The 25,299-nt window shown below is 40.1% G+C and overlaps 1 protein-coding gene across 5 annotated transcripts in view; it reads right to left on the bottom strand.

The window, feature by feature from the left end:
• The window catches only part of PTPRM (protein tyrosine phosphatase receptor type M), a 661,667-nt gene that overhangs the window by 133,379 nt on the left and 502,989 nt on the right, over window positions 1–25,299 (bottom strand). The window lies entirely within an intron of this gene.

The raw sequence follows: 25,299 nt of genomic DNA, 5'->3' as shown, positions 1-25,299 counted from the left end.
TCTCAGAGGGAAGTGGTGGGTGAGGTGGAAAGAGATTAACCAAATAATTTACATGCATGTATGCATAAGCCATGGATAAACCATGCGCTTGAGTAAAAAAATAAATCTCAGGAGAAATTTAAAAGATATTTTAAACTACTTGAAAATGAAATTTATAAACACAGTTTATTAGTCATTGTTAAACTTCTCATGCTCTCTGCCTTCATGGAAAAGCTGCATTGAGCTAGCTGCATATTGTACTGCGTTCCTGCCACCTGAGCTGACCCTTACAAAGGAACTGCTAGGCTCATAAATCCACCAATGGGCTGAAGACCTGCCCAGGCCAATAGGAGCAGCACAGCTATATCTTCATTTTCATCTTCACCAGCCAATCAGAGTGGCTCCATTCTGACCAATCAGGATGATGCTATTTGGACCACCTGAACTGTGAAGATTTGGAGTCCACAATTGCATAGAAATGGACCGAGCATGTATCAGGGGGCCAGGGGCAGGCAGTTTCCTCTATATCTGTCAGCTTTATTTCTGCCTCAAGGAAGTAAATACTTAGTTTCCATTGAAGACTGAGTTTTCCTGCTGGAGCTATAACACCTGAACTGAGCTGCATTGCCCTGGCCACTTCAACTCTCTCACAGTTGAGCTGTTCCACAATCAAGCTGCTCCACAATTGAGCTGTATCACAATTGTGCTGTTTTCAGCTGAGCTGTTTGATAACTGAGCTATAGCCACTGAATAAATTCTCTCCCCACCCCAAATTGGTTACTCCTGTTGGTGTTGAATTTGCAATGATGGCCTTTGATTGACACTAATCACATTCCCTGTTTATTGTAACTCAGGGTTATAGAACATGGTTCACAAAAAAGCATTACTGTCCCCACTCTGAACCCTATCAGAGACCCTGACACATTGGGTTATGTCAATAAAGATCATGTCTGGAAAATGACTTAGTAGCACTGAACTAAAGGTCAGTTATTGATCTCAGAAAAGGTGTCTTCATTTTTAAGTTATGTCATTTAAAATTCTACAGAGATGGAAAAACTTGAAAATATAGAATCCCATGTAGACATAAGTATGAAAAGACTTTGTGGTTTGGGTTCTAAAATTAAATGTGTGCTTACACTTGATTAAGGACTGGGGCAGATGCTGGAACCAAGAAAAATATTCAATTTTTCTCACCATAAGGATAAATTAGATATTGGTTGAGTGAGATAATTCATACGTTATACCAAATTGCCAAGATCCAGCTGAATAAACCTAAATGAACAAGGAAGAGGCTATTCCCTTAAAGATGGTTCTGTGAGAATGACCAGATAATGTTGTTTTTAAAGTGACGAAGAAGAATTAAAAAAACCCCACACAACTTTTTTTTTTTTTTTGTAGTAACTTGAATTTAACATTATTCATGTAACAGCCTTGGAGAAGCCTTTGGGTCAATCCTGAAATGGACTTATCACCTCGTTCATTTCTACCTATGTAATCAGGCACCTTCCTCACTTCCTTAGGTTATCTTTCCTACCAAGGAGAAATCCCAGTGAGCCCCACTTTTCCCCATCTCCCCCCTCATTCTACATTTGGCTCATGTGCCCAAGGGTGAGAGCTATGTCTTGTAACTGTTTGTTTTAAGCTGAGGTCCTTCGAACACATGCTGCAGAAAGAACCAAGAAAAACACACATATTCTGCTCTCCCAAGATTCACCTGAAAATAGAGCCCTTGGGAATAATTCCCAGCTCACATTAGCACCTCGGGTATTCTCACAAACCAGCCCAAGATTTTAAAACACTAATAAAAGTCAGCAATAAAAAGAACAGACACAGTATCTGCCCTCCTTAGTAATATTTTGTTTAGTTTTATTTCTCATATCAGGGCAATATAAACCCAGAGGGACTGGAACCAGCGATGGCGCAAAATATATGAAACAGGTACAATCCACAACAGAGCAACGGGAATAAAGTGACATTAGTGATAGTGGGTCTCCGCTTAACTGTCAGCTTATGTTGCTGAATTCCGTGTGTGCACATTATCTTGAATTTAATGGTTTCAAAAATGTCACTCTGCACCAAGACTAAATTGGTATACTGTTGATCCTCTATCAGACTATAAATACAAGTGAGAAAGGGAGGACTTTTTAATGCATGTCATATTGGAATAGAATCTCTAGTTTTCTCTTGACAAAGTTTGTTAATCTCACTAAAAAACTGAAAGGTCTCTAATAAAAACAGAGCCAGCTATTGCTGTAGGCACAGAGGGAAATTGGAGCTCAATAAACAAGAAAACTGCATGTTCTGTATCTTAATTTAAGCAGGTGACCCCTTAGATATTGCAGAGCTAATTATCCAGAAAGCTCTATTCCACCCATCAGCAGATGAATGGATTAAAAAAATGTGGTACGCTTACACAATGGAATACTACGCTGCTGTAAAAAAGAAAGAACTCTTATTCATCGCAACAGCATGGATGGACATGAAAAGCATTATGCTAAGTGAAATAAGCCAGTTGGAGAAAGATTATTATCACATGATCTCACTCATTTGTGGAATATAATGAACAACATAAACTGATGAACAAAAACAGATCCAGAGACAGAGTAGCACAGAGCAGACCATGAAACCTCAGAGAGAAGGCAGGGAAGAGTGAGGGGAGAGTAAGAGATCAACCAAAAGACTTGTATGCATGCATATAAGCATAACCAATGGACACAGACACGAGGGGTTTAGGGCATGTGCAGGGGTGGGGGTGGGCGGGGAGAGGTCAATGGGGGATAAAGAAGACATATGTTAATACTTTAAACAATAAAGAATAAAAATTTACAAATTTATAGTTACAGAATAGTTATGGGGTGTAAAGTGCAGAAAAGGGAATATAGTCAAACTAATGCAATAACTATGTCTGGTACCAGGTGGGTACCAGAAATATTAGGTGGAACACTTTGTAAAGTATATGACTAACCACTATGCTGTACACCTGAAACCAATACAAAAGAATATTAAAGGTAACTTGTAATTGACAAAGAAAAAACACAGCCAGATTGTGGTCTCTAAATGCCATTTCCTACTAAAAGCAACCAGAGTTTCTTAAAGAAATGGCTAATTCTAGTCATGGGGAAGGTACTGTACAAGCTGAGTTGAGAACATCCTGGCGTATGGAAAATGGAAGAAATTCTCAGAGTTCTGGAGTCAAAAGAAACAAGAGATGATGCAAAAGGGGCTCCTATTGGCCAAAGATGAGATGCTCTGAAAATGCAAACATGAATTACAGTGGAGTGTTCAAACATATCAAATGCACTGAACACCTGAGTCCATAATGACACTACTGGTCACTGTGTAAAGACATTATGGCACCAATTCATTCTGAAACTGGAAAATAAAGGAATAAAATAAAATAAAATGAACTAAACATTTATGTCAGGGTTCCTACAGGAACTGTTTTTGGGTAAGCAAACAGTGGAGACGAGATTGGCACTTAATAAATACAGAAGAATGATAGGATTAGGATGTTACTATTTTGAAATCCCTAGTAAAATAAAAGATCTATTCTGGGCTATCATCTTCAGTAGCTTAAAAAACCATTAAGTGACAGGCTGATGTGGAACTTTATAATGGATGGATCCGGTTGGCAAAACCTCCACCCACTAACCAGTCTGAGCCTTATGTGCTCCCCAATGCAATGCTATAAAGAGTACAAAGCATTACCTATGAACGAGTCTTACCAAAATAAGACACCTGAATCTGATTAGGCCTCTGGTTCTTGCCTTAGTTCACAGGAAATACAGATAATAAAGGGCACGGTAAGTGATATTACAAGAATGCATCATGCATGTTCAGAATGTGGGGAATTCTATAGGATGAAATGGTTTATCCAATAAATAAAGGAGGTATGGATAGAGCACATTATTCCAGGCTACAAATGAGGAATCATTTATCAAGGGTTAGGTGACTTGTCATAGAACAAAAATCCAGGGTTCTATGACTTTTAATTCAGTTTTTCCAGGACAATGACCAAGAACTCTATAGCTTGACAAGTTGATAGTAAGAACTAAGGTTCGTATGGACAATTTGGTTTTCCATGTTCCAATGAAAATTTGTAGAAAAAGGAATTGAGATGCACATGCCCTATGAAGCCATTGGAAAGACTGTTCCATGTGCATAGTTCAAAAAGCACCAATAAGGCAGATTTTCGAAAATAAAAAAAAGCTTCCTTTTTAATTGAGCACTTCATACTGAAAAAGGGTGCTTTTCTTCATTGACTCTCTTTTATCCTTTCTTGTGATTAAAGAGTCACATGATTTAAATAAAAGGAGAGAAACTGAGCCTACTCAGGTGATAGCCCTGTGATTTTTAGGAGCAAAAAACAGAGACATGAAAGACTTTTTTCTGCAATGTATGACAGACTTTCAAATTATCTTTCTCAAATAATTAGCATTTTAGAAAAATTGGGTTTAATGATTAAAGAAGCCATCTGCTTATCTGGGAGCTGCCTGGTGAATAGTGCTGGTAAATTTCAGGGGATATGTATCCAGCAGGTACTGCATCTTTGATTTCTGAAGCAAAGAGAAAAACTCTACTCTTCCCCTGCACACCGCCAATTCAAACATATGACCTGTTTGTGTCATGCTATGGTGCCCTTCACTCACATCAAAGAGTTAAAGGGGAACAGACACTGGGTAGAAGGTATTTGAAAGCCCTTCAGTATCCAAAGAAGATAGGCCCCTCATGCATACTAACATCTTTGGATGCTCTCAGGTCCCTTACATAAAATGACGCAGTGTTTGCATATAACCTACATGATTCTTTGATATACTTTAAATAATCTCTCGATTACGGATAATAACCAATACAGGGTAAATGCTACATAAATAGTTATTATACTATATTGTTTAAGAAATAATGACAAGAAAAGAATTTCTGTACATGTTCAGTACAGACACAGCCATTGTAGATCTAACTACACAGTACATGTCAACAAATAGGGTAACATATTTTCCCAAATATTTTTGATCTGAGGTGGCTTGAAACTGCGGATGTGGATCCCACAGATATGGAAGGCCTACTGTGTATACAGAGAAGAGATTTATGGCTTTGTTTACTTTATAAAACACTGTTCTTCTTCCCCTCCATAGTAAATGCTACGACAGCAGACATACATTGATATTTGACATAAATCTCAATTCCTAGATTCTGTGAGGTGTTGTCTTCAGCAGTTTGAATAGTCAAGTCTCCTGAGGGTGGGGAGACAGCACAACTGGGCCCAAATCATCCTCAATAACATGCAAGTTTATTTTCCCAATTGTGTGACTTTGAGTTGCTTTGGTGGCTGTGCAGGGGATGTCCTATTGTGAAACGTCTGCTCCCTGGATCACAAGGAGAGTGCTCAGCACATCATTCTGTTACTGATGTTTAGAACTAAAATAATTATGTAAAAAAAAATCTAATATTTGAGATTAATAGAGTTGAAAGTCTTTTCTTAAACTATGCATTGGAAAATAGGTTGATTTTCTATCCATCCACTCTAGGCCACCGATTTGAAGCCTCCGTACCATTTTATTCTGACAAGATACAATAATCAATGTTTACATTTACTATTCTATGGCTATACCTTTCAGAGTTTATTTATAATTAGTCAACCAACTTTTAAAAATACACATCAGGTATGAGCTGCCTATAGTGAAGCCCTGGTGTCCTTCTGGGGGAGGCTTTGGAGGTGAGGTTGAGAAGCTGGGACATAAGGCTTAGATAAGAATAGTTATGCTGAGCAGTAAATAATGTATTAGAGGTTACTAGGAAAACAAATTTTCCATTTTCTCTTATCTCCTTATACTTCCATCAGCCCCTCCCTCTCTTCTGTCAGATGAATACTTCTTAGTTCACCAACTAAAGAGCAGCAACCAGAGGGACCCCCACCCCTCCCTTGGCTTTGTATATGAAAGACAATGTTTCCCCATATGTATAAAGGGGAGAGCAAATCACTTATTTTGTAGTTTGATTATGGGGATTAAATGAGAATATAGGTAATGCGCATTTGGTGATCTTTAGTAAGGACTCAGTAGATATGAGGGAAAAATTAGAACCCTTTCTAACAGCTGAATGAAGACTACAGCCCTTGCTTCTGAGAAACTCATAGCTACTAGGATAGATGGGAGTATAAAAACAACTATAGAAGCAACAACAAAGCATGCCAAGCTCTATAGAGTACCAGGGAACACAGGCAAATGAGAAAATAAATTCTGGATTATCATTTGGATAATGCTTTTCTTCTTATCTATTTCTATCTACTCCTCTGTTGCAGTTTGCAAAATAAATGCCCTCTCAAATCAGCTGGGTGGGGGGATAAATCGAAGAAAAAGAGTTAATGCGTAAGTTAAACTATTTTTCCAGGGAAAACACTTGACTATTATTTCACTTGATTATTATCACTTTGTTTATTGGCATCTTATCTCCTAAAGATTTTATGATGTACTTAGTGAGTAAATTGCCCTCACTCCAGGGTTCTCATTAATAATTATAAAGGAGGTGTTGTGTTTACTAATATCCATCAGTATATAAATGCTTACATTTTGTCCAAAGTAAAAGTTGGTATTAAAAAATCAATGATCTTTGGATAGGTAATTGAAGGAATGGTCAAAGAAAACAGTCTGATTATAAAGTCAACCAACAGTTAGTCACAAGTGTCAAAGGAGATACCCCCAGGTCCGGTCTGACCCCACAGTTCTTAAACCTGGTGCTACTCCCACTGTCTACAACAGAGCTATGTTAAGACTTGGCTCTTTTCCCCAAGGAGTCTTTCTTATTAAAGAGAAACTACAGCCTTTCTAACTCAGAAAGATCATGTGGATTTAGTGTACCTATCCACTACACGTTGTGTTTTTTCCTGGTTCTCTCTTGACAGTTGCTTCTACTAAATTAGGTCAACATGGGGAATGCACCAGCCCAGCCAATGAGAGCATCAAGTGTAAATTTCTTAGCCATTCCAAAAGAGAGGAAAAAAACAATCATTGATCATGTATGTGTGTGTGTGTGTGTGTGTGTGTGTGTGTGTGTGTGTGTGTGGTGTGTAATGAAAAGCAGTATTTTAAAAAAAAATCCTCAACCGAGCATAGATCAAGCCTGCAACGTAGGTATGTGCCCTGACTGGGAACTGAACCTGCAAGCTTTTGTTGTACAGGACGATATGCTAACCAACTGAGCCACGAGGCCAGGGTGAAAAGCAGTATTTTTTAAAACTATATATATTTTATTGATTTCTTACAGAGAGGAAGGGAGAGGGATAGAGAGTTAGAAACATTGATCAGCTGCCTCCTGCACACTCCTTACTGGGTATGTGTCTGCAACCAAGGTACATGCCCTTGACCGGAATCGAACCTGGGACCCTTGAGCCCGCAGGCTGATGCTCTATCCACTGAGCCAAACCGGTTAGGGCAAAAAGCAGTATTTTTGCGTTGCTCTGCTAAATGGCTAGAATTATGTAGTGTCTGCATGCCCCACAAAGCAAGTTGGTATGCATATTTGAAAGACATAAATTCAGAACCAGCAGAAATACTTTAAAGTTTCTAAAATCATCACTCACAGATTCTATATATTCTTGCATTCCCCCCTGCCTTTCTACACTTTTATCTTCTTCTTCCCTTTTAATTCTCACTATTTAAAAAATAACTTCGTATTAACTTTAGCAGTTCATCTTTATAATAATCTAATACTCTGACTATGTAATGCTTCCTCAGTGCAGTACAAGGTGAGAATCAGAAGAGTAGAATTATAAAACAATGCCTTCTCTGGGAGCAGGCAGACTTCAAGCGTTCTGTGAGGTTGGTATTGCTGCCTATGAGGGAAGGAACTCTACCGCTCAGGACCCCTTCCACACCCTCGGCACGCTGGAGGACATCTGGCTTTTATCATTGATGGGAAGTTTTCTCTTCCTCCATCTTCAGAACCATGAGTCAATTCTCTTCCCAAGGATAGGCTCACAGCGCTGTGAATTCTACTTATTCTTTGGAGAGTAGCATACCACTGTTTCACGCAAGAACAGCCGGGAGAAATGGCAGGGTGTGTGCCCCTCAACTCTTTCCTTTAAACTGGCAGCAGGCTAAGGCCCCATTACCAATTCTTCAGGTACACAACGGTGAAAGAGGAAGGCAGAGAAAAATGAGAATCAGAAAATTTGTCTTTCCATTGAGTGCCACACTGCCCCTTTGCCATGGGCTCCCCAAGTCCCCCACCAAAGCAACACTTAATCTGCTGTTTATTCAAAACCACCTACGGAAGTTAATGGACAGTTATAAACTAATTGAGTGCGGCTATGGTGCTCATTCATCTTGCTTATTCAATTTAACTCCCTTAGTCTTCCATAAGGCACAGTGTCCCTGCTGCTCATTCAAAACAGTCGCTTGCTGCAAGAAAGGCACTGGAACAACAGGAAGCTAATAGTTTAACTGTTCCTCTAAATTTGTTTGACAAAACTGACGTTTAGTGCATTATGTCACATTGTTGGTAATCTGCAATTTACCCCTGGGCGTGCAGTGGATGTTCGTTTTATTTACCTCTCATAGTTAAAAGCATAATTAATATTCCACCCTGTAACAAAGATTAGAGATTTGACAAACATTGTAATTTAAATTCTCCATTATAGCAAACATTAAAATCAAACATCTTCCACACGCCCCACTGCATAAAGGACACGTGTAGCTGTAATTTAACTTTTTAGTTTTTAATACCACAAACTAATTTCTGCTGTCAGTTTAATGAGCCGGAAAACACAAATCTTGCTGCACTCCGTGTGGGCACGGGCTGTGAGAGATGAGCCAACGGGAGAGAGAGCACCGATGATTTCTTTCAAAACATATTTCTGAATGCACCGAGCACATTGTATATGTGCACGGTAGTAAAATGCAACATGATATGATGGATCCCTGAAACGAACTTTAAGTTTGAAAAACACAGCTGCAAAAGGAAAGCATTTCGAGAGAGAAACAAAAAAAATTACTCTGGTATTTTTTGAAGTAATGGTGTGTGTGTGGAAGGGATGTATGAAGTTATATGCAGATACTAACCACAAATAAAACAAACCAACAACAAAGCCACATTCCTGCATCTTGAGACAAGCAAGGGATCTTCCAGAACACGGAAAGGTGGAACAAGGTGGCCAGGCCTGCTGAGGGAGCTCTCAAAGCAGCATTACCGTGATTCTAATACATGCTAATTTCACTAGAAGCTCAGGTTCATAAATTTTATGTGACTGATTAAAATTATTGTATGTAGAATACCTTCAGGCAGCTAAAACGGCTCATTAAACAAGGAAGCTAGCTGGGAATTATCAGTAATGTAACAAATTTGTATACATAACTGTGATGTCTTCAGAAAGAACGGAGGAGGAATATTTAAGTCCCCCTCCTCCACTGGAGCCGGGCTCAGGAGGGATGGGAAGAAACGCCTTCATCTCAGAGCTTCTGGCTACTTCCGCTCTTCCTCCCTGACACGCAGAAACCCACTGACTTGTCGACTTTAGCACGAGACTTCATTAGTCACTGCCAACTTCAATCTGTTCCAGTTATTTTACATTCACATCCCAGGAGGAAACGGACTCTCTGCTGCAATTTCGGGTTAAACTAAAGATAAACTGATTCACTTTAGAAAACGACAAGCCAGCAAGTTTCAACTTATACTAACATCATACAACACAGAGAAAAGTATGTGTAAATATCATTAACCTTGCCACAGTATTGAATGAAAGATACATATAATCTCCAAGGCATAGGTTTCCAAGTGGCCCACGAGTCAAACACTCTACACAAAGATGTTTCCATAAGCAACACAGTTCTAGAGTTAAGCACATCCATTTCCTTTTACCCACAATGCACACAAGAGCCCTTCAAGATCGATTTTCAAGACAGAAGTCGGTTATTCCCCCAAACATCTCATCCCAGCGGCACTGGAGGAGTTTCTTGATTATCCTTGATGAACATCAATAGTAGGTTGGTTTATAGCATTTAAAATAACAAAAGTTGCCAGTTCTTTGTAAAAAAAGAGCATCCATTTCTGTGGGATGCCTATACTAGCAATTGTCCACAAAATGCTTAGGCATGATCCATGGAAATTATATGTCACTATGTGACTCAGAAATGGTTTCTTAGGCAAAAAGTTAAGCAAAAATATACCTGGATTTTGCCCAGCCTGGTGGGTGTCAGTGGTTAGAGCATTGTCTCATGAACTTGGGTTGAAAGCGCAGGTTCAATACCAGCCCTGGTAGGTTGGGGCATGTGTCTCTCTCACATTGATGTTTCTCTCTCTCTCTCTCTCTCTCTCTCTCTCTCTCTCTCTCTCTCTCTCTCTCTCTCTCTCCCCCCACCCCTTAGAAATCAATAGAAAAATATCTTTAGGTGAGGATTAACAAAATAAAAACAAAAAAAACCCCTGTGGAAATCAAAAACTTTGTTACCAATTTCTCCTCTCAACAGAAAATGCATGAGGATACCTTTCTCATTATACTCTACCGGATTTTATAAGTACCGCGCGCTAACTGATTGCGCCACTGGAGCTCCTACTCTACTGGATTTTAAACGTAGTTGTGAATTTGATGTGAAAAATTAAGGGTATTTTACTTTCTAAATTTGCATGTCATTGCTTATTAATGAAATTGAACAGCTTTAAATACATATATTGACCATTTGCACTTCCCCTTCTATAAAATGACTGTTCATATCCTTTGCCCTTTTACCTACTAAAATCCTAGTGTGCCATTCATGGATTTGAATGGATTACATTAAGAATATCAATATAACATTTGTTACTCAACACTTGTTGCCTTTACTGTTCTCTCTGCATTATCTCATATTGCAGTTGCTCTCTTCTTTCACCTCCACAACCACTTCTTTCCCATCCTTCAAGGCTCAGTCCCTTGCCACATCTCACCTTTTGGTCAATAGTGACCTCACTTTTCTCTGCACACTAAAGCAATCATTATCCTCACTTCCTCCTGTCTTAGTTATCTTTCAATATGTATAATGTCTTATGAGATCCAGGAGGTATGAAACTATTTCTCACACTTTCTAGCCTTAGCTATTGCCACAAAACAATAGTGATCTTAATCAAACATACTGTAATGCCAAAAAAGTTAACACTGATTTAAAAAATCTTTGCAATTTTCCTTTCCCTGAAATGTAGTTGCCCAGAGAAGAAAAATGTCATGAAATACAAACAATTCTTAGATAATAGAAATTCATTATGCACCTAGATGAGATTATTTTATGTTACGTACTACAAGATGACATTATGTCCTGAGATGAACAAGTAATTATGTATGAAAGCTAACAGTGTGCAAATGGAAATATTTTTGGCAGACATGATATCCACTGAACATAGTGGATGTGTCAAATTATTTTTATAATTCAAGCATAACATGTTCCAAATATAACTATATAAAAATCACAGCAATACAGCATATTTTTGTATTCTAAAATGTCAAAATATTTAAAGTTATAAAGTACATGACAAAGTAAACATATAATACAGCACATCCAAAGAATTTGGTGTGGTTTATTCTTAGCAATGGAAACCATATGGATATTTGGAAAACATTTCTAAAAATGATATCATATAATCCTAATGTTAAGGCCATACATGCATGTAGGAATAATAGGGCTGTTTGTTTGAAGAACCCACAGGCAGCCAATTGGAATTTTTTTTTTTTTTTTAGTATAAGTAATTGAACTTGATATAGAATGAGGCAAAATAGGTTTACAGTTGTGAGTACACAAAACAGTTTCTTCTTGTATTATTATTCATTAATTATTATTCATTAATTAATTCTTGTATTATTTTCCATATGAACAACTGTAAACTTACTTTTGCCCCCCTCCTATATTTTCCTTTTATAAATAGGATCAGAAATTACAGCTGTGAGAAATGATGGTTTCTTTGCATATTAAATGCATAGTTCTTAAAGCTTTCTACTACCTAAATGGTTTAATATTTCATATTTGAACTTTAGATCACATTCTTAATTTTATGATGGAGATATTTTGTTTCCAAGGCTAAAATGGTTGTCTAATTGTCAAGCAAGTTAGATAAAATGAAATAATTTGGCCATAAAGTACTTTGGCATGGCCAGGTTCTGTGATCCTGAGAGGGGGCAGTGAAGGATTAAGAAAAGACAGACAAAAGAAGAAAGCTGGGTCTGGGTGGGACGCTGCCCTCTCTGATGGAGAGAGGAGTCTTTATTTTATAGCCAGATTCCACGAGGCAAAGTAAGGGTGTGGTCAAGATGTTTACAACATTCTAGTGAGTTTAGAATCTACTCAATTACATGCATCTGATCAAGCTTTGTTTACTTGCTGCACCTCCGGCAGCCCATATAACTTAGGCACGTGGGACCACAGGTTCGGACCATAGGTTCAAGCTTACAACTATAGCCTTTGGCTATACAGTTAAATAGCATTCTGTGCTTGCAAATGCATAGTAAACAATTAGAAGATTATACATGTGGATAGCTCAAACTTTTTCCATACTCTGACCAGAAGAGCCGTAAATCTGATACATATGAGAGAAATTTTTTTCTCAAAAATAATTATGCTTTTATTATGGGAAATATTTGGTTTTGATTTTTTTGCTTTGCTATTGTTAGTTACCATATAAGGATACTTATGAAGAGGGGTTCTCAGTCCAGTCATTCTCTGTATCAAGTCCAAATGCAGCCTGGACAACTCTTAAGTGAAGCAAAGTGCAGGCAAAATGGCTCTCTGCTCACACTACTTCCACGCTGGTGCATTAGAGCTGCCCAGCCAACGAGGCAGCTATGAGGCAATGCCATTCACCTCACTTCCTCCCCAAAGCTGCAACTGCCATCAAGGCGTAGGTTCCATTTTTTTCCTTTTCCTTTTTGTATTTTATACAATGGCATTATACTTTCAAAACTAATATTCCTTCTATTTATATATCAATAAAAAACAGCCTTACTGGAGTATTTCACTAACTACTAGAGGGATTTAAAAAAAACGACAAGCCTATTTTATTTCAAAATGCCAATACTCAATTCACGTCCCCACACAATTCAACACACATATAAAGGAGAGGGTGAAATAGATCCTCAATAAAAAGGCATCACATTTGGGGCTAGTGGGGGGGGGGTTGCTATTGCTGAAAGTGCATGAATAAAAAGTGTACAATAATGAATGCAATTTACCCTCCCCTGTTCCATTCCTCTTGCAAGGAAATGACATGCAAAAGTTAGCAATCCTTTTGAGATCATTTGGCATCAAGTGATTTAAATTTCTTGGGTTCATTCTTTCAAGAAATGGCCAAGAAAACCTTGTTCATTTAGCATGTGGTTTGGTTCAATTCTGCACATATGGAACAAATGGCTCTATGGAAAACACCATTAGGATGTATTTGCCACCTCACACCTGGACAGAAAAGCTCTTAGGTGATTTGGCCTTTTCCACTGGCCACATTCTTCAGTGTGTTTCAGTTACCAGTAGGAAACTTAATTGAGAAACCTATCTTTTACTCGCTCAGAAGAAATAAGGAATGGCAAGAATGAATCTTTGCAACTTATATTTCTCTCTTTCCATGTAAATGTGGACATATACATATGTGCATGTAGATATACACACAGATATATATATATATATATATATATATATATATATATATATATATATATATATATATATATCCTATATAATAAAAGGATAATATGCAAATAGACTGAATGGCAGAACAACCAACCAACCAATCAAAGTGTAATATGCTAATGATATGCTAAGGCTGCTCAACTGCTTGCTATGATGTACACTGACCACCAGGGGGGCAGATGTTCTGACCGGTAGGTTAGCTTGCTGCTGGGGTCCAGCCGATTGGGATTGAGTGAAATGGGCCAGACATGCCCTGGAGCCCTCCTGTAGTCCCTTCCCAGCCCAATCGTGCACTGGTGGGGACCCTCAGCCTGGCCTGTGCCCTTTAACAATCCAGGACCCCTTGGGGGATGTCAGAAATCTGGTTTCAGCCTGATCCCACAGGCCACTCCCCTTGGGAGGGCACCAGATGCAGGGCTCATGGCTGGTGAGCACTGCTGCAGCAATGTGAGCCTCTCCCTGTCAGGACTGATTGGGCGTGAACCCGAGTCAGGCACAGCATGGTCAGGATGAGTGGGAGTAGCAGGTAGGAGCTGCAGGTGGCGTTGGGCTGCGGGTTTTGGCCTGATCCCTACAGGCCACCCAGAGGGACCCCACCCATGCATGAATTCATGCACTGGCCCTCTAGTAATCTAATAAAAGAGAAATATGCAAATTGACCATATTTTCGCTATGTCCCAAGCCACACCCACCAGCCAATCGGAGCGACTATATGCAAATTAACTCAACCAAGATGGTGGCCGGCAGCCACGGAGCTGGAGCAAGCAGGAGGCTTGGTTGCCCCAGCGATGGAGGAAGCCAAGCTTCCCGCCTGCCCTGGCTGGCTGTGGCCTCGGCTAAAGGCAACAAAGTTTCAATTATAGAAGATAAATAAATCCCAGATACCTGCTTCCAGCCAGCCTCCACTGGGAGTTTGGGTGGCTGGGGGCCATGGCCAGCCTGCAAACAGCCATCAGGCCCTCACCCAGGCTGGCCAGGCACCCCAGTAGGAACCCCCTCTCTGAAGGGGTGTGGCCAACCTAAAAACGGCCCTCAGCACCTCACCCAGGCTGGCCAGGCACTCCAGCAAGGACCCCCACCCTGAAGGGGGTGTGGCCAGCCTGAAAACAGCCCTCAGCCCCTCAGCCAGGCTAGCCAGGAACCCTAGCGGGACCCCCACCCTGATCCGGGACATCCTTCAGGGCAAACCAGCCAGCCCCCACCCATGCACCAGGCATATAATAAAAGGGCAATATGCAAATTGACCCTAACAGCAGAACAACTGGGACAACTGGGAATGACTGGTCACTATGACACACACTGACCACCAGGGGGAAGATGCTCAATGCAGGAGCTGCCACCTGGTGGTCAGTGCGCTCCCACAGGGGGAGCTCTGTTCCACCACAAGCCAGGCTGATGGCTGCCAGCACAGCAGTGATGGCGGGAGCCTCTCCCGCCTCCTCAGCAGCGCTAAGGATGTCAGACTGCAGCTTAGGCCTGGTTCCCACTGGCAAGTGGACATCCCCCAAGGGCTCCTGGGCTGCCAGAGGGATGTCTGACTGCCAGCTTAGGCCTGTTCCCCCCAGGGAGCGGGCCTAATCCAGCAGGTGGACATCCCCTGAGGGGTCCCAGACTGCAAGAGGGCACAGGCCGGGTTGAGGGACCCTCCCGCCCCCCCGAGTGCACAAATTTTTGTGCACCTGGCCTCTAGTATGTATGTATGTATGTATGTATGTATGTGTGTGTGTGTATGTGTGTGTGTGTGTGTGTGTGTGTGTGTGTGTATTGCTAAACCATTTGAAAGTTGGTTGAAGACATTATGGCAATTCATCCTTTAACATGTATTACCTAAGAAAAAGGAATTATACATAACCACAGTATTATTATTACTCATTTACTCAAGAAATCTAAAAATAAAACAACAGTATTATCTAACATACATATAAACATATTTAAATCTTCCAATTTGTCCCAATAATGTCCTTCATAGGGTTTTGCTTTCTTTCCTAAAGAATCAATCAAGGATATACACTACATTTACTTGTCAGGTTTCTTTAGTCTTTTTAATCTAGAACAGTCCTCTAAATTTTTTCCTTTCATGATATTGACCTTTTTGGAGAATTAAGGCCAGTAGTTTTATTTCCTGAAATCTGTGTTTTATGAGTATGACATATATTGAGGAATTCACTACCTAGTAGTTTGTACCATGCTTCTCTAAGTTCCAGTTATCTTAAAGTGCTCAGGAACTCTATGAATATTAATATATACAATATCAGCTCTATCATGTTACCTTCAAAAACTAGAATGGTGTGATACTAAGAGCTGTACCAAATTATTGAATCAGATAGAAGTCCAGTCCTGCATTTCCTAAGAATAGTCTGAACTAGCAGTGATTACACTCAGATGCTCAGTCAGATTAATTAATTGTATATGAACACATATACTTTATATTTGCAATGGAATTATGTGCCACTTTAATTGTATTTAATTAAGAGAAGGTGATTAACTAGAAGAAGGGGGAAGAGAAGGACAACTGAGACAGAGTCAAGGAGCAAAGTACTTAACATAATAAGAGGATGGCCTGATCCGGGACAAGGAACTGATATGCAGACATGGTTACATGAATTACCAGCAGCATGCTCAATGTAAGAAGCTTGGCAAAAAGTCTGCCGGTTTCTTATCATTCCTTCCAAATTAAGAGAACAAATGAAAGAGGGAAGGAAGAACTATATGTTCTTAAAGGACAGGATAATTCTAGATATATACAAATCTGTGGGTGGGTTTATTGTTTTTTGTGGTTTTTTTTTTTTCATATAGATAAATTCTGAATCTGAGCCAAAAAGTAGATACAATAATAGAGGTATTTAATTGCTAAATTTCTATTATCCAGTCCTTTTTGGAGTCAAAAGAATACAGAACAGAATATGATAAATATAATAGAGCATAGAAAAGCTCCTCTTCTTTCTAGAATCACTGTAAAATATAGCTATTTATAACCAGGTGGTGTGGCTCAGTGGTTGAGCATCAACCTATGAACCAGGAGGTCATGATTGGTTTGATTATGGTTAGGGCACATGCCCAGGTGCAGATTCAATATCCAGTGTGGGGTGTGCAGGAGGCAGCAGATCAATGATTCTCTCATCATTGATGTTTCTATCTTTCCCTCTCTAAAATAAGTAAAATGTATTTAAAAATAGCTGTTTATTGTCAAAGAGGTTTGTAAAATACTTTAAAACTAGAGGCCCGGTGCACGACATTCATACACTGGGGGAGGGGAGTTCCTCAGCCTGGCCTGTGTCCTCTCTCAGTCCGAGACCCCTTGCTCCTTACCGCCTGCCTGCTCACTGCTCACTATTGCTCAGCTTGCTGCTCCTTAGCGCTGCCACGGAGGCAGGAGAGGCTCCTGCCACCACGGTAGCGCTTGCCAGCCGTGAGCCTGGCTTCTGGCTGAGCGTCGCTCCCCCTGTGGGAGCGCACTAACCACCAGAGGGCAGCTCCTGCATTGAGCGTCTGCCCCCTGATGTTCAGTGCACATCATAGCGACTGGTCTTTATGCTGTTTGGTTGATTTGCATATTAGGTTTTTATTATATAGAAAGAGGACCACTAGGTGTTACCATGGAAGGGTTGAGAAAATGAAATTACTGTTATTAATATATTAGAAAATCAAGAGAGAATGAAGGTGGACATAGGAGAAGATGAGGTGGCTGGGACAGGAGCCAGCCTGATTTGATCTTTACCTGAAGCATCCATACATCTGAAGGAGGGTGGGGCTAGAGTCCTGTTTCCTCCAGGTTGGCTCTGGAGCACCTGCCTCAGATCCTCTTTTGCTGTCATCATTACACAACCCAATAATATTGGTGATTTGGACAAGTCAATCCAGCCAGCCCAGTTAAATACATCATCTTAATGATCTACTATTTAATTGATTCTAGAATCCAGCATTCTTAGGGGAAGTCAGCATTTCAGCCCATGTAACTGGGCAGATTATGTTCAATAGAGACTATGAGCAGGCTGTCTCAGCGGTTATAGCCACAAGGGCCAGATAGAAAGAACTCCTTTCACTATTTAGGACAACAGGTATAACCCTTTGGACTACTTTATGTTTAGATTGTTCCTCTCACCACTACTGAACCAGCACTGAGTAGAGTGCCCAGTAAGAGTTGGTTGCTTAGAATATACCTGTTGAAGGAATAGTTATTGCAGCTGATTTATTATAAATCTGGGGGAATATCTTTAAGAAAACACAACTTTAGTTTAAAATTATATGCAATTTCTAACTATCAATGGCAAAATTTTACTTTACTGAAACGCATGCACCTATGTTCTTAGTTCACTTTAGCCAAAGGAACTGATTGCCAATAGATGCCCATTACTACAATTTCCAGAAGCAGAGGGTACACATAGGAAAATGTGGTCAAAGAGCAGGGATGACCTGTTTCCACCCACTGGACTTGGAGTGCTCCCATTCTACCAGGCTTCTTAGTGATTTCGCAGGAGCTGAATTCCTGGAATGAACTTCTAGCAATTGGTGAAGTCCTGTGGGATGTTTCAATGAGAATGTGTTTGACAGCCAAATACCTTGGCTTTCTCTATTTTCCTCTCATACAGTCAAAGAACATTATCTTGTTCACCAACCATAAGAGAAAAGCTGAACTTCATCTTTAATTATGTCTGAACATTTGCCTGTTAGGACAGCTTCCATACTGCTCTGTAAGGCTTTCTGTATGTGGTGTGAAAGAGAAAATGCTGATGTATCTGAGAACTATATTAGTGAAACCACAGGGCAGCATGTGGCCTGATTAATCTTATGAACTCAGCATTAACATATTGCTGGAACATAATGCAGATTATAAATTTATGAATATACAATCCCAACTCCCAATAAACAGAAAAGCTTACTCCTAAGCAACTTCTTAATTCTATTCCTCTTAACTTTGTCCTGTGAACAGAAACTAAAGCCAAAGTAGCGGCTCATGAAATTCCATCTAAAAGTAACTTATTTTTTAGTTTCCCCATCTTTTCACTATAAATACATTTCTTTTCAATAATTTAAGTATTGATTACCACATTACATTCTGCATTTAACAGTCAACTGAGCAGTTATCAGTGATACTCCATTGACACTTTCTTAGCTACACAGCATCTGTGTAACATATTTTCCATGAAAACATACATGGGGTAAATAGAAACATGATTACCTAAAATAATACATGATAAGAACCTTGAAGGATTTGCCTTTTTACATAGAACACTGGCTTAAAACTCATTAAGAAGACCATGACTACAACATTATCTAGTGCCTTGATATTCACTCAAATACTCAACAAATAGTTTTGAGCCTTACTGTGTTTACAAACTATTATAGTGTGGATGAAAGGGGCCACATGCTGACCTGACAAGCTCAGGAGAGGCCTGCATGGCAGTCTTGCAAACTCAGAGACCTAAAGTAACCACAGAGGATGATCTGAAATTAAACTTTAACTAAAGCAGTATGGTAGGCAGTTACGTCCTAGGCCAGTATCTTCACTGACAAGGTCAACCTTTACCTTAAGTGAGCCTATCTGTCTTCTTGCATCTATGACAACATACCCGTGAAATGTCTGGGTAACTTGTAACTTCCCTTTTTTCTGGAGCCCCTGGGGCACAACCAAATGTACTGGGTGCCAGGACAGATACCACAAATTCCTTCATTATCATGTTAATTGATCCTGCACCCACCTAAGTATGTGTCCATCATTTTACTTTTTATCCAATCCCAGGGGTTTCCCTGCTTTGCTTTATCCCTCCTCCTTAATCTATCACCAATGAATTTCATATAACCCACCTACATCCCTCCTTTGATTGCAATGTATAAATACAAATGTAACCCCGCCATTCTCTGAAGCATTATCTCTATTTCTTGAGGTTCTGCTTCCTGGCATATGTCCACAGTTTGGCTCAAATAAACTCATAAAAATTCTGTACAGGTTTCAATGTTTTTTTTCCGTTAACAATAGTCTCTCAAAACACACACACACACACACACACTCACACATAAAACCAACAACAACAACAAAACCAGAATCAAATATTGCCCTTATCTCGAATTGCTTGAAATGAATATTTATTTGGCTTTCTACACAATATACTCCAAATTAACTACTTAGAGATGATTAAAATTTAGTGACTAATGACCCTCCATATGGCCTTTTTCCATACCTCAGGTCAGATATTTGCCTAAGGTGTGATACAGCTACGCTGGCTACTTTCATCCCACCCCATACTTCATGCAATTCTGAATTTGAGTGTCATGGTTTAGAAGGATAGTGGCTTCTAACTCAAGCTCATGTCTTGGTAGGCCAGGACCCATATTGGGACCATGGCAACACAGCACACTATTTGGAAACATTAGTGCTGGAGTCCCTCCAACTGACAAGTGTTTCTCCAAACTGCTTTTTTGATGTACTCTAAGGTTTTTCTTAACATAGTTGCTGTCAAATGTGAAAAATTATGTGAAAGCCAAGTACAATGAGAACTTTGCCAACCCCCATACTGGGTGCTGATTCTAGATCAGCCGTGGGCAAACTACGGCCCGCGGGCTGGATCCGGCCCATTTGAAATGAATAAAACTTAAAAAAAAAAAAAGACCGTACCCTTTTATGTAATGATGTTTACTTTGAATTTATATTAGTTCACAAAAACACTCCATCCATGCTTTTGTTCCGGTCCTCCGGTCCAGTTTAAGAACCCATTGTGGCCCTCGAGTCAAAAAGTTTGCCCACCCCTATTCTACATAGAAGGACAATGTAGGCACACGCTGCATGCTCATGGGACAGTTTCAGAGGATTGCAGAACCTGTATCAGCATAATCTCCCCTGGTATCAACATAGAACCTTCTTCAAGGAAATCCACTCTGCTTGTCTAACTGCCTTCTACTCCCATCTCCCTACAGTAATAGCTCCCGGGAGTAGAGGTATAAGACTTTATCTAAAAAAAAGAGATGATATCTGACAGCTTTCATTACATTTGTGGTAAAAACCTGGACTGACCTGAGGTACCCAAGGCAGGCTTACCTGCACACTATAGAAAAGACACCCCAGAGTTCTTGAGAGATGTCAATGCAAGGTAATCCCACCAAGCTCCCTGACCACCTGTTATATTCAAACCCAATTACAGCTCAAATCCTAAAAGACAGATAATGGAGTAAGGCTCAGTAATTCTAGCTCCTGAAGCCCTTCCTAAATATCTGCCACCAGCTGGTCAAGCTGCTTCGCTGACACTAACTGGTAACAAGATCTTGCTCAAGTTTAAGTGAGGATTCACATGGGCCCTTTACATTTTTTCTTGTACATGTCAGATTGATTTCATATTTCTTTGCTCATTCAAAATGGATAGCTGGGTGTGGTGCTGGTGGTTATAACAACTGCCAAGTGTTGTGGAAGGCACTCATCACTTAATAATTTCATGCTGGTTTCGTGTGCATTGGAGCCACAAAGCAAATCCGCGAGCCAGAGATCAGAATCTGCCCCGTGGAGTCCACGTGGAAGGCCCCTGCTTTGGCTTTCCCAGAACACGCAGAAAGGGAAATTCTAAGTTCAGAATTTGACTCATTTCCAGCCTGGCGACATCCTAGCACCTGGTCCATGTGTGGGACAATGGTTCTGCAGCTTCTGAGAGGTTTTTGTACAAGGATGTCCGTCAAGATGGAATGTGCTCACAGGCCAGTGCTGCCCTGGGCAGCTGTGCTCTCAGGTGCTGGAGAGGCAGTTTCCCAGGAGATCTCGGACTCCCAGAGGAAGACTCTTAAGCCTGATATGTCCAGTAATAAAAAGGACTCTGACAGCTCAGATCTAAGGAGCCAGAGAAAACAGCCCCCATCTTGGGTTGACTGACACTATTTCACTCTAAGTGTGTGGCATTCCCAAACAGAGGTGTCCAGAACACACACTATTTCAAAAGCAAGGAAAATATAAAGGCAGCACGAAATTGAGAGGTGAAGTTCTACCTTTGCTTTAAACAGACAGGATATGTTGGATACTGCAGCTTGCACCATTTCCAGAGGCCTAGGACATAAATCAGTCAAATCCTGTAATCACACAATAGTAAGGCCTAATGAAGGACTACCCAGTGTTACCACAAACGGGGCCATAAAGGGCTTGGTTGTTTCCAATCTGGAGTCCAGTGTGCTCGCTGTTGCTCCTACAGGGCCCATAACTTCCCACAGAACTTTCTAGAGACAGATAGAACCTTGTTGTTTTAATTTTTATTATTTTTCACATTATCTCTTTGTTTTGAACAATTTTCTCACACTTCTCTCACCATCTTAAAATTCTGTGAGCTAAAACAACATACACCCTGGATTACCATAGGTTATCACATGGGCTATGTAACTATCATGGGTGCAACTAGCTTTTAAAACACAGAAACAAATGTCTGGACATATATATTGTTGTTTGGTTTAAAAAATGGCCTTTCATAACAAGGAGGATTTCTATAGGAATGTGACATCACAGAGAATCACTAAGAGAAAATATTCAACGTCAGTACAAACCAGTCTTGCCAAATCAATATGACCTGATGTTTTTTTTAAATATGGCATGCATCTACAATAATTCAAAATTTAAGACCTGCTGTGTCTGAAAGAATTTAAAAACCCCACAGCTCTTTTGTAAGACAGGCCAAGATACAGAGCGTGGGCCACAGGCTGAAAGCCTTGTCCTTATGGCCCCAGAACTTGGAATGGAGACAGCTCAGTGCTGTCCCTCTAAACTTTGGCGTGCAGCCCTGATCTCTGACCTCCCCGGCGTTCTGCATCTTAATCAAAGCAGAGGTTCTGCTCCCTGCCTTCCTGCTCCCCACATGTTGGGTCCAAATGAAAAGAGCACCCTGAGACGGCACGAGGCATTGCTCTAGGGCGAGCATCTGGTCACAGGCTGCAGGACCGCAGTCCTGGGCCATTACCCTCCTCACAGCTGACCATAACTCACTGGGATAAGGAGACCCTTATCCTGTCATCTAATCAGAGTTTTTAAAGAGCTTTGGGAGTTACACACATTTTGTTGATATAACTTTTATACTGGAGAGTATAAAACTGGAAGGGAGAGTAAAAATAACATGAAATCGATTTATAAGCATCTGGAAGAGAAGATGCAGCTGTGTTACTGTCCTACTCGGTAGCTTTCTTCCCCACGATTTTTCATTTTGAGCATTCTCAAGTCTATAGTGAAGGCAAAAGGACAGTGCAGTACACATCCAAACACCTTCACCTAGACCAGTGGTTGGCAAACCGCAGCTCGCGAGCCACATGCGGCTCTTTGGCCCCTTGAGTGTGGCTCTTCCACAAAATACCACGTGCGGGCACGCACGTACAGTGAGAAGCTGACTTAAAACTTTAAGTAAAGTTTATTAAGTTAATATTAGGGAACGTTGTGGAGTGAAAGACGATGTAGTGTCGAGGATTGAGAAAGGTATGTTGAGATGGTTTGAACATACAGAGAGGATGAACGAAAGGAGGACTAAACAAGTATACAAGACGAGTATGGATGGGAGAGTTGGAAGAGGTCGACCTCAGCGAACGTACCTCAATCAGATTGAGGATGTTTTTAGCAAAGGCCAGCTTAGGAGTACCCTAATTAAGTTAATAACAATGTACCTACCTATATAGTTTAAATTTAAAAAATTTGGCTCTCAAAAGAAATTTCAGTCGTTGTACTGTTGATATTTGGCTCTGTTGACTAATGAGTTTGCCGACCACTGACCTAGACTCCGCAATTGTGAGCGTTTGCTTTCTCTTGCTTGCTTTTTCGAGAAATAATATCTAAAATTCACTATCAAGTATTTCTGGGGGGAAATAGATGTCTGATATGTTTCCCCCCGAAGTATTTGAAAGTGAGTTTTAGATATTTCTTCTATCCCCAAATGCGACGTCAGCATGCATCTCCTACAATACTGTTATCACAACTGAGAAAAATAATGACTCTGCAACAGTAGTCGCCAACCTTTCGGACTTCACGGACCACTGGTTGGAAACCGCTGCTCTATGATGTTGTTTGTTATGCCGTCTGTATTCATTCAATATCCTCAATATCCCCAATTTTTGTTTTTGTTTTACTTTGCACACAAGTTCAAACATTTTTTACGGTTATGTCTTTTTAGTCTCCTATAATCTACAATAGTCTACCTGCTTTTAAAAAAATAACATTGACTTTTTGAAGAGCCCAGGCTAGTTATATCACAGAATGTCTCACATTCTAGGTAGATATTTCTGATTGTTCCAGGTTAAATATTTTTATCACAACTACTATAAGCTGATTTTGTGCCCTTCTATTTGGAGCACATTAGCAGGCACATAATGTTAACATGTGCACCATTGGCTTTGCTAAATTTGATGAGGAAGGCATTGACCACCAGATCCTTCCATTGTAAAGTCTCAGTTTTCCTTCATAATAAGGTAATCTGTGGGGTGATGATTTAAGATTGAGTGAATATTCTGACTTCCAGACTATCTCATTCAGGCTTTAAACAAACATTGATAATTCTTATCTGAATCAATTATTATATTGGGTTTTGCAAAATGGTGATTTTCTAATCCTCTCATTACACCTTTACTCACTGTATTACTCTGTAAAGAAAACAATTCCTTCTCTTCATTTTTTTTTAATTTTTAAATTTTATTTTTATATATTTTTATTGATTTCAGAGAGGAAGGGACAGGGATAGAGAGATAGAAACATCAATGATAAGAGAGAATCATTGATAGGCTGCCTCCTGTATATCCCCTACTGGGGATTGAGCCTACAACCCAGGCTTGTGCCTTTGACAGGAATCAAACCAAGGACCCTTCAGTTCGCATGCTGATGCTCTTTCCACTGAACCAAACCAGCAAGGCCTAACTTTTATTTTTAAAAGTTAAAAAAGTTTTTCCCTGGCTTGTATAGCTCAGTAAGTTGGAGTGTTGTCCTATTTACTGAAAAGTTGCTGGGAAGAAACAAGTGAAGACTTCACATATCAGCCCTGAAGGATGCCCATCTCAGACAAGTAAATAGTTATAGAAAATGTCTTTGTCTTTATCTCACTCTGGGCTAAGGATACAATAAGAAAGCCAGCTTACTTAGCAGGGATGCTTCAGCTTTTACAAGGAGAACAGTGCTGACGAGATACTGTCCACAGTGATGTCCCACAGAGCAGGCCTTGACCGCTTAGAAATCACAGTAGCCACCCTGAGCTGATCTCTCTTCAAAACAGGGAATGCTGTCTCCATTTACCTTTCCACCCTGAGATCTCTGAATGAATACAACAAAAAGTATTTACACCTAGCAATCTTCAGAAAGGCATTTTCTGAAAAATCGGTTGAATGTGGTCACTACTCCTGTCTTATTAATCCAATGGCTTTTAGCTGGAAGTAGTGTGACTTTTTTTCATGTTACAAATTTTTCAAGTAAACATGTTATATCTCATCCTTGGAGATTCTTCGTAGGTGTGAGGTGGAGTCTGAATCTCTGTTTTGTTAAAAAAAAACAAAAACAAAACCCAAACTCCAGGTGCTCCTGATGGGTACCTCCCCATTTTAAGAAAATTATATTTTGTCAATTGAACTAAGAAACTAAGGAAATTTTATGGTAAAGACAATCAACTTAACGATCATCATTGTTAAGTTATCTGTTGCTTACCAAATGTAAACAGATAGAGCATGACTCACTTATTGTCTTCTAAGGGCTGAATGT

Source organism: Myotis daubentonii, chromosome 8 (assembly GCF_963259705.1).
Source record: "Myotis daubentonii chromosome 8, mMyoDau2.1, whole genome shotgun sequence".
Classification (NCBI taxonomy): domain Eukaryota; kingdom Metazoa; phylum Chordata; class Mammalia; order Chiroptera; family Vespertilionidae; genus Myotis; species Myotis daubentonii.
Note: the sequence above shows the minus strand (reverse complement) of the source record. Positions and strands in the feature narration are given on the sequence as shown.